This window comes from Capsicum annuum, chromosome 12 (genome assembly GCF_002878395.1).
Source record: "Capsicum annuum cultivar UCD-10X-F1 chromosome 12, UCD10Xv1.1, whole genome shotgun sequence".
NCBI lineage: Eukaryota > Viridiplantae > Streptophyta > Magnoliopsida > Solanales > Solanaceae > Capsicum > Capsicum annuum.
This window is the reverse complement of record NC_061122.1, coordinates 145,406,238-145,416,443: the sequence shown is the minus strand read 5'-3', so window position 1 is coordinate 145,416,443 and position 10,206 is coordinate 145,406,238. Positions and strand designations below refer to the sequence as shown.

Below are 10,206 nucleotides of genomic sequence, written 5' to 3'. Positions count from 1 at the left end.
AGTCGGATCCCAAGTCAAGGTCAAGAGTCAGATCTTGAATCAAGAGTAGGGTTCTGAGTTAGGAGTAGTGTCATAGGTAGGCGTGGAGACCCGATATATGCTTGGATGCAGAGTATTGGGTCGAGAGATAGGGCCAGGAATCAGGTACGAAGTCAAATCTTGGGTTAGTCTTGAATCAAAGTTGAAATTCGAATCTTGAATCGAGGTAAGGATCAACATCATGACCTCAAATCGAGGTTGGAGTTAGGTCTTAGGTTCGAGTTGAGGGTGATATTTAGGTCTGTAATCTTAGGTCGAGGTCAATATCAAGGTCTTCGATCAAGATCATAAAATGAAGTCAAAATAGGGTCCTAAAATCTTGGTTCAGGGTTAGGATCCAGGTCTTGGTAAGGTTTTTAGGTTGAATTCGGGTCCTAAATTAATTTTTGAATTACGATTAAGAGTCAGGTCCTGGGTCGGTTCTCGAGTCATGATCATAGTTAATATTTTTGTCTTAGGTCAGTATCAGGACCATTTCAAGGTCAAAGTCATGGTATGGATAGTGCTAGGAGTCCAGTCTTAAGTAGGGTTCTTAGTTGGGTTAAAAGTCGAGTCATGTGTCAAGTTTCATCCTCTGATCTGGGTTGGAGTCAAGGTCAAGATTGAGATTCGATTTGGGGTTAAATTCTTAAAGTGTCGATGGAGGGGTAAGGGAGGGATTAACCTAGTGGATGAGTGGGGGTGGGGGTAAAGAAAATGCAGATGTAGGTTAGTGGAGAAAAATGAGCCAATGGTAGGTTGGGAAAGAGAAGGTAGGTGTAATACCCTAAGTTCTTGGGCTCTAGAACCTTCAAGAGATGAATAATTGAATTAGCCAAGTTACTGAAGTAATGTCAAAACTGGCAGTGATAACGGCCTTGACAACGACTTGTTGTCAAACATAACGAGTCGTCAGGAGGACTCGTTACCACAAAAGTATGAAAGCCCAAGTTTTGGTCCCTTGACAACGAGTCTAGGGTACAACCCATTGTGAGACACAACGAGTCGTTAGGAGAGACTCGTTGTCACAACAGAAGGATAGCCAAGAGTTCAGCCCCTGGCCACGATTCTTCATGGGGACTCATTATGTCAGACAACGAGTCGTTATGATAGGCCTGTTATCATAACAGTGAAGGACTAGGTTGTTGATCCTCAGATAATGACTCTAGGCCACAACTCGTGGTTAGTCCTCATAAATCGTTACCCAAGTCGTGACAACTGTTCTTAGTATTTTCGTGCATATTTTAATTAGGATCTTTTTGATCTTTTCCTTTCTCCAAACTCTTTTCCACAACTAAAAACACCCAAGTGACCTCTTTGCCTTCAGTAATCAAAATCAAACCTTACTTTTTCCTCTTTAACTCCTAAGGCAAGAGATATTAGGATTTTATAAGGAATTCAATGTTCAGGCTTCAAACTTTGAATTCTCTTCAATTTCTCCTATACTTTAGGAATGTTGCTTATCCCTAGCTTGTATTTTTACATTGTGGCTCTTATTTACTCAATATCTATGTGTTTTAAATGATGGGTTTGAACTTGGATTGAGGATTTTTTTATGGTTAATACTTGAATTGCTTATTCCTTATTTTAATGGGGTATTGATACTTAAATTGATGAATTTTGGAATTGAATGGAGGAATTGACACAATGTTTGCAAATTGGTGATTTGGATTTATAATATGGATGAATTTTGATATGCTAATGGCATTAACCTCAATCCTCCTTGTAAACTTGATCTTGAATTTGGATAATTGCATGATTTAACTTATCTTTTATAAATATTACATTGCATTAAAGGATAAATGAATAAAAATGGTTTTTGAAGGCTCTTGGTGGCCATGGTTTGGATTTTAAATGGAACTTGGGAGTCTAATGGTTACATGGATTGGTTTGACATAATTGTATAATCTTGCAAGCATATTGTTATGACAATACCAGGATGGAAAAATGCCTTAATAAAGACTTCTTGGTGAATGGTTGGATTATGTGCAAATCATTTTAATTTAGGCGTAAAGAAAACTATTGTAATGACTCAGAACTATCCCCTAGTCGTCACACGATGCTTACAGTCCTGATGAACCACAAGCTAACCCATGAGCAGGTACCTACTGTGAGACTGGAAACATGATCATAAATGTGGAAGAATATGACATGCCATAAGGTTTTCATAACTGAATTTAAAACTGAAATATGAGTCTATAGAAATAACTGACTGAATCTGATAAAATAAAGATAAACTGGATAACTAATTGTAATGTCTGAATACTGAATAATTGACTCCAATGTTTGAAAAGCCACTAAAACTAGCTGACTGAATATGAGTTGATGGGACAGGCCCCCAACTAACTCTGCTAACTACTGAAATAGAGATATGAAGTAAAATAATCTATCCTCGAATGATGAGGACTCAGCACTGCTACTGTACTGGTGATAGCCCGAGAAGTGAAGTCTAAGCGCGGTCTGGGAACTGAGCGTTAGCACCTATGATATAATACATCATAGAGCAAAAGAAAGGTATGCGATCAATACTTTGAATATACTGGTACGCTAAATAAAGTAGGCTGATAGACATGGTTTCATGAACAGAACTAATAATTAACTGAATATGCATGTAAAACATGGAATACTGAGTAGAAAATATGGAATCTGTAGATATTGAAAATATAGAGAAACTATAAATACCGAGTATGCATGACAGTTTGTAAATACTGAAGATACGTGAAAATTTATGGACACTGGGGATGCATGACCAAGCATATAACATGGACTGAGTAAAATCTGTAAACTAAAATACTAAAAAATACTGATATCTGTATGTTTTGGTCAAGCAACTTTAAGACTCCATAACTGAACTAAGACTGTAGCTAAGACTATATCTGAGACTGTGAGAGGTATCATCTAATCGACATTCCCTAATTTGAGCTAATTGGGGTCCAACCTGTAGCCCTAGTTGAAAGGGTATTAATACCGTTCCACGGGTACTAATGATGGTTATGTAGATCCACTAAACTGATATAATGTCCAAAGGACTAACAGTGTCAAGTCTGAACTAATGGGTGACCCCTGCGAGATAGTCAAGCCTAATTTGATGACTTCTCATATCTTATGCTGGCTACATAGTTTTGGAGTATAGGGACTGCTACTAACGACTCTGTCTATCTGATGGGAAAGCCGCCATCCCTATTCTACTCCCAACTGAAAGACACTGAAATACTAGACTGTTTTAAGTTCATTTGACTGATAACTCACTGTTCTAATAAAGCTCATTGTATGTTTTGAAGACTATTTTGTAATGTACTGATACTAGACTAAGTAAGCAGCTACGGATTTCGGGTATTTAATACCCCCAGGACTCAAAACAATACTAGTAAAATGACACTAAAGCTTGAAAGACAAAACATGAAGGCTTTTATTTAAATCAATCACTCTTGTAGGCATTTTATCAAACACTTGTAGTTCAGGGTTTAAAACAATCATAGGAATGTCATAAAACTTACAAAAATAGCATGAATTAAACACAATAGTATTAAATCATGATTTAATTCAATAAATAATAATATTAACACATGGAAAATTGAATAGTTACAATAATTTCATGGTAACATGGTATAAAATCAATAGTGCATGGAGATTCATGGATGAAATCATAATTTAAAACATAATAACTTGAAATATTATAACTTGGTGATTAAAATAGGTTTCTTGGGCTCCATGGATGAAAGGAATCCATGGATGAACATCAAACATACCTGGGATAGTGAATTTCTTGAAGTTCTGGGTGAGTTCTTGAGGATTGGCCTTGAAATTGGAGAGCTAGGGTTCTTGATTTGGGAGAGAAAACTTCTTGATTTGGGGGGAAAATAATTAAGATAATGAGTTTAAAAATGTTTTTAGGGCTTAAAAGCACACCTAAGCAGATTAAAATTAGGGGAAAGAACTGTTTTACCCTTAGACGAAACTTTTAATTTTCATCGAATTTTTTCAAAATAGGCACCTGGCGCGACGCGGCGCTATCGCGCCGTGTCACTAGAAATTGACAACTGGAAACTGGGCTAACGGCGCGACACGAAGAAATCGTGGGGCCCCTTTGATTCTAATTTCACTATTAGCCCGGCGCACTATGATCATACGGCCTCACTGGATTTGGACAATTATGAACTGGGCCTACGACGTGACGCACCACTATCATGGAGGAATACTGAAAATTGATAAATTCTATTTACACTGACTTCGCGACGTGCTAAGGGTCAAAATAACGATGTTTAACGACTGAAACTTAAAATTGCCATAACTTCTTACCCCATTATCAGATTTAGACGAATTTTATATTAATTGAATTTCCTATATAATGACAGGCTCTAAACTGAAAATAATGAGTGTTTCGAAATTTTTATTTACGAATACTCATGCACTGGGACTTACATTATGCTAGAAAAATACGAGGTATTACGATTGTGTAGCTCACTGTGAAGGTGTCGATTCTGGGGGGGGGGGCAACACTGAAAACCACCATTTGCCGATGTGGGGGTCTATGTGACCATGTATTTGGTGCACACATTATATTTTGGATGGTTATCGCCTTGGTGTCTTTAGCCTTTCCTCAATTTTCTCGGTTTGTGAGGCCAACATACATTGAGGCCCTTCCGATAGGGGAAAATGGACCCATATATCCCATGGGTGCCTTTAGGATGGAGCAAGCTACACAATTCAAGCTAATGGTTTAAATTCGCATATTCATGGCGCTTATCCCTAACCCGACATCCTATGTATGTGTATATATAAATGTTGTGCACGTGGTTTTGACTGATTTTGGCAATGACATTATTTTATCACTTTTTTCTAAGTTACATGCCAGTGCTCGTCCCACTGACCATCTCTAAATGCTGTATCGTTTCATGATGTAGGGTTCGAAGGCTTTTCTGTTACTCTTGTGTAGTTGTAGGTGGTATGGTACGTTGGTTGAGTTGTTGTGAAGTGGTGAGCCTCCATCTTTTGGAAAGCCATGCCATTTAACTAGTTTTCTTTTCATATTTTGAAAATTGTAAATTCTCTTTTGTCATGGTCGGGGGCTTGTCCCGACCTAAGTTGGTATTTTTGGTTTTATAGGCTTTTGTGGACAGTATTGAGGTTACTGGTTGTCTTGTTTAGACTCTTTGATTTCATTTGATTCATCTATCTTATTTACTATTTTAGTTGGTTTCCGCTTGTTGTTATATTGTGCTCTGGAGGTTAGGCTAAGGGGATGGTCTCTGGCCTACGGTGGGCTTGAGATATCTATCACGACTAGGCCTAGTTCGTGTCGTGACAATAGGCCCAAGCGGTAGGCCGAGGGTTAGGGGTCAAGGGTTGATGACCTATGGTGTTTGGGTGGATAAGGTGTGGGTGAGGTGGTTGAGATTGAATGATTGCAAAATGTTTTCCTTACTTTATATAAGAAAGTTATTTTTCTTAAATTAAAGAAAAATAAGTTCATTTGTAAAATATTTTCAAAATATTTAAGCCAATCAAATATGAGAAAATTGAAAAACATATTCTAAAAAATATTTTTCCTCAAACCAAACATAACCTAGGTGTTTCCTCTTAAAAGGAAACTTTCAGAAATAGCCATTGTTTCAGCAAATTGGGGGCACAACAACAACCTTTTTCAAAATTACAATCCATAGTCGATGTATCAATTATATGCAACTGATTGTATTTGATGCAAAATATAAATACAGTGACTAATTGCATGCACCAAAAAGCATACCATTTGTATCGTTTGATACAAATACAAACTATAGCCTACTCGTAGTTGGGTAGCCGCTGTATCACCATTTTGGATCGACGAATTCGAGTGTGTCAACGAATACAAATCTCTCTTCCTCGTTTTTTTTTTGTATTTTGTATTTTCCCTTCTCTTTCTCTCTTTCTCAAATGTATCAAACTTATCATTTTTATTTGTATATACAGATAGATGTATGAAACCAGTTATATGAATCATATATGAAATATAAATACAAATGTATCATATTTCTCTTGAGCAGATGCATATACATTACCAAGAAGGTTCCTGGAAGTTTTAAAAAGTAAGATAGAGAAATAAAATGAGAGAGAGAGGGAGAGAGAGGGAGGAAGAGTGGAGGGAGGCGAGCAAGGTTGGGAGAGAGGGAGGAGAGTTACAAGAGAGAGATAGGAGAAGAGAGACTATGAATTGTAATTAATTGAAACCTACTTACGAGAGTGATGAGAGAGGGATAGGAGACGAGATTATGAATTGTAGCTAATTGAAACTTACTAAAGTAGGTTAATTAAAGGCATATGTTTGTTAATCCCCATAGTTTTCCCTTTAAAATATCATTGTCCAATCTGTTAAAATATGAGCATGTTGGACGAGTTGATAAAATATGGAATCATTTTGCCACCACTCGATACCTGTAATGCAGGGGGCAACCTGCAGTTAATTATTGAACCAAAGGTCCAAAACAAGCAAAAGGCACATGACCCCTCAATGAACAAGTAGTCACTTGGAATCCAAGATTTTAATTTATAGATTCTTTTGTTTTAAAATTGTGGTTTAGAAAGTGATGATGGTGATGTTAAGAGAGTCAGAGCTCTTAAAAAAGTTGCAAAAACCAAGAGGATTATGACATAAAAAAGGTCTCTGTCTCTCTAAGTCGCAACAACATTAATTATATGAAAAGAAACACACACACATCAGAAGTAGATTCTGCCGAATTCTCAAGTAGTAAACTACCCATGGAAGTCCATAGAGCTGATGTTAGCCCTTATAACACCATACAATACTTGTGATAAAAGAATAGAGTCGTTGAACTAGCACTTTTGACTCAGCAGATATTGTCTCTACATCTAAGGACATACATTAGATGGTAACTAAGAAAATATAAACAAGAGCCTAGAACATTTTTTCACTTAGGTGCTTTGCTTGGTTGCTAGAGGTCAAAAGAGTAAAAACAGAAGATGAATATAACATTACCCCGCGCAAATATTTACTTGCACTCAGGTATACGTGACATGCGTCATGCATTAATTTATTTAGTACGAATATAGGGTGAGAAAAAAGTTTTTGTAATGCATGATTCTATTGAAAAAAGTTAATGTGACCTAGCTATCATTTGAAAAAAGACCATAGACCACGTAATTGTAAGCTGATAATCATTTATTCGAAAAATTAACACCTATATAAAGAGACATAGACGCACTACATACAAACTGCTAAGATACATCAAAACTTTCAAGAGAATACAGGAACATGTAAAAGTATGTTTGAGTATTTTATAATTGTAAGTCATAAAAGAATCATTGTACATTCCGTAAAATAGATTATTACAAGCTATATTTGTATTCGGCTGTCTACTTCAAAAAAAAAATTGTCTAAAATTAAACTATCATTATGTAGCATGTGATCATCTTTTCTTCTAACTTAAGTCCGATCATCTTTTCTTCTAACTTAAGGACTTAATAGCATATCGGGAAGATAACAATTTCATTAGAAATCAAAGTTTAACTACATGTCATTCTACCAATCAATTTAACTTATGCTACAATTTTATTCAATATCAAATAAACTTTGATTAATAAACAAATTTATTTTGTAAGGTAAAATTTTCTTAATCAATTATTTCCTTAATACTTAAATTTTGAAATTAACTATAGTGAATAGTTATTAAAAGTTTAATTATAAATAATCAAAGGCTCACGCACCTACTTTAAACTAGTGTTAACCTAAAAATATAGAGAACCTTCAATTTTTTACTTTGTATAGTGATATAGAATTCATTCCTATGCTTTACAGGAGTCTTTTAGCCCTATCAAGAATTCAGATGCAGCATCGAAGCTGGCATATGGAAGCATCCCTTTTACGAGAAGACGCGCAGCTCAAAGCAAAAACTTACATTCGATTCAGATATTGTAAAAGTATGAATGTTTTAACAACCTTAAGATCCAAGAAGTCAAAATAATATTTACAACAAGCTTTGCAGTCAGCAAGCTAGATGCAAGGATGCCACAATAAAGCTACAACCAAAGAACCTCTAATATACTGAAATTCAAGGCGGCCACCATATTTAAAGTACGATGTTTAGTTATCCAACTGAGTGTACTGATAACATTGGAATTCCAGCAAGAGGTTGTTGGTCCCTATTTTATTCTATCAGAAACAGGAAAGTCCTAGAAAAAAGAAAATAATGAGTCCATCAGGAAAGCACAGAAATGAACAGGATATCACTAGCAAAAGAGTTGAAAACCTAGACATTAAATGAATAAAGGGCAGCACAATGCACAAACCATCCTGTGTATGGCAACCCAAATTTAAAACCACATTATTAACTGGAGAAGTGCAAGTGAAATACATATTGATATGTGAAACACTTGCGCATTGAGTACAAGAGCCATAGAACCACTCTGAACAGTAAAAGGAAAGAACAACCCAAGAAGTCAAGACTTGTTTAGGCGCATGAAAAGTGTTGCATGGAAAGTATCAGGAAAATGGTTTATCTGAAAGATACATTCTCTGTCCTGATAATTGCAGCCTATACAGCTACAATTTTCTTGAATTTCTACTTTTACAACTAAGACCAGACAAGAATTTAGAACCTGAAATATATAAACATAAGAGGATTCCAGGAGATAATCACAGCACCAGGAATAGACTCAAAGAACAGTTTGAAGTTTTAGATGTTTTAAATTCTTAGGTGCACAAGATACAAGTTGAGATTTCCGAGAGCTTGTATGCAGGAGAGGAGCTGGGAAATTATTTATGCAATAGATTCATTTGAGTTGATATGCTACATCTGCATAAATGAAAGCATCCTCATATACATAAGCTTACTCGCACTTTTCCTTGGCACATCTGGAATTTTGTACAGCAGAATTTTGTAGCACTTTTTAACTAGCATATCATAATTCTGTCTCTTTTTTCTTTTTTACTTTTAAGAATTTTGAATGGATGATGGTGTTAAACATTTTCAGTTAACAGGACGAACCCAGGAGCAATTAACTTGCTTTTGCTACATCGCATTCTATTTAAATACAATTATTGAGTCCTTTTATTTTGCTGAATGTATCTTAGTTTTCTCATTAGTTAGTTTAAAACATCAGAAAATGTATTTTAGCATTGTACCTCTATGAACTGGGATCCCAAATTTAAAGGTGTAATAGCTGCTGTATACTTTATAGGCACAATAAGTGTTAGGAAGAATTTTGTAGAGTTGTTGATTCTAATTGTCTGGTACATTTTTTATTTAAGGCAACAGGATATGATCTCTATAAACTTGATATGACATTATCAAATCAGATCTTTTTTGTCCTGTACTTGGTCATTTATCTTGTTATTTTAGGAAGTTTTATAAGATAGTTATACCAGATTAAACTAGCCATCCCTCACTGAAGTAGCCTTTCAGTCTCTCCTAAAAGATTAAGGAACCTTTTGAAAACCATAGATTCTGACTTTCTGTAAGGTATGTATCTGAGGTTCACCTTCAAGGAGTCAAAATGTTTACCAGAAAAATTAGTACACTTTTAATCAGAATTGGGGCAAAAATCAAAACTTAATAAATGGTAAGTTTCCAATATCGCCATTGAAGATATCATGATCGTCTGTGGAATCTTATCTTTGAGAGAAACAAAAGAATATCTACATAATAATGTATTTTATAGTTGATGACACTGCAAAATGTATTCCATGGTGATATGGGTTCTGCTTTACTCTCTTTGTTGTTGCGTTCATGCTATTACTGTATGTAAGATATCTGCATATTCTGTTTTAGTATAAAAATTTGCTATGCTTTTGTCTTCAGATACATTGGAAATACTCTCCCCCTCTCTCTCTCTCCCCCAACGGCTCTCTCCCCCCTCTCTCTCTCTCCCTACCCTCTCTCCACCCCCAGCTTACTGGCCCCGGTCCCCGGCGCCGTCGCTGACCTTCGGCGCCGACCCGATCCGGCCGCCGGCTCCGACCAACGGTCGCCGGAGCTGACCAGACCGCCGGCGACGACCTCCGGTCGCCGGCTCTCCCTCTCTCTCTCTCTCCCTACCCCCTCTCCATCCCAAGCGCACCGGCCCCGGTCCCCGGCGCCGTCGCTGAACGTCGGAGCCGACCAGATCCGACCGCCGGCTCCGACCTCCGGTCCCCGGCGCTGACCCGACCTGACCCCCGGTCGTCGCTCCCCGGCGTTGACCCGACCCCCCCCC

General features: G+C 36.9%; 1 protein-coding gene across 1 annotated transcript in view; it reads right to left on the bottom strand.

Annotated features, from left to right (window-relative positions):
* Positions 1–8,086: 8,086 nt before the first annotated feature.
* LOC107850307 overlaps positions 8,087–10,206 on the bottom strand; it is a 22,243-nt gene continuing 20,123 nt past the window's right edge. Inside the window, exon 10 of the mRNA XM_016694727.2 lies at positions 8,087–8,184. The gene's annotated coding sequence lies outside the window, so the exon portion shown is untranslated. The remainder of the gene's footprint in view (positions 8,185–10,206) is intronic.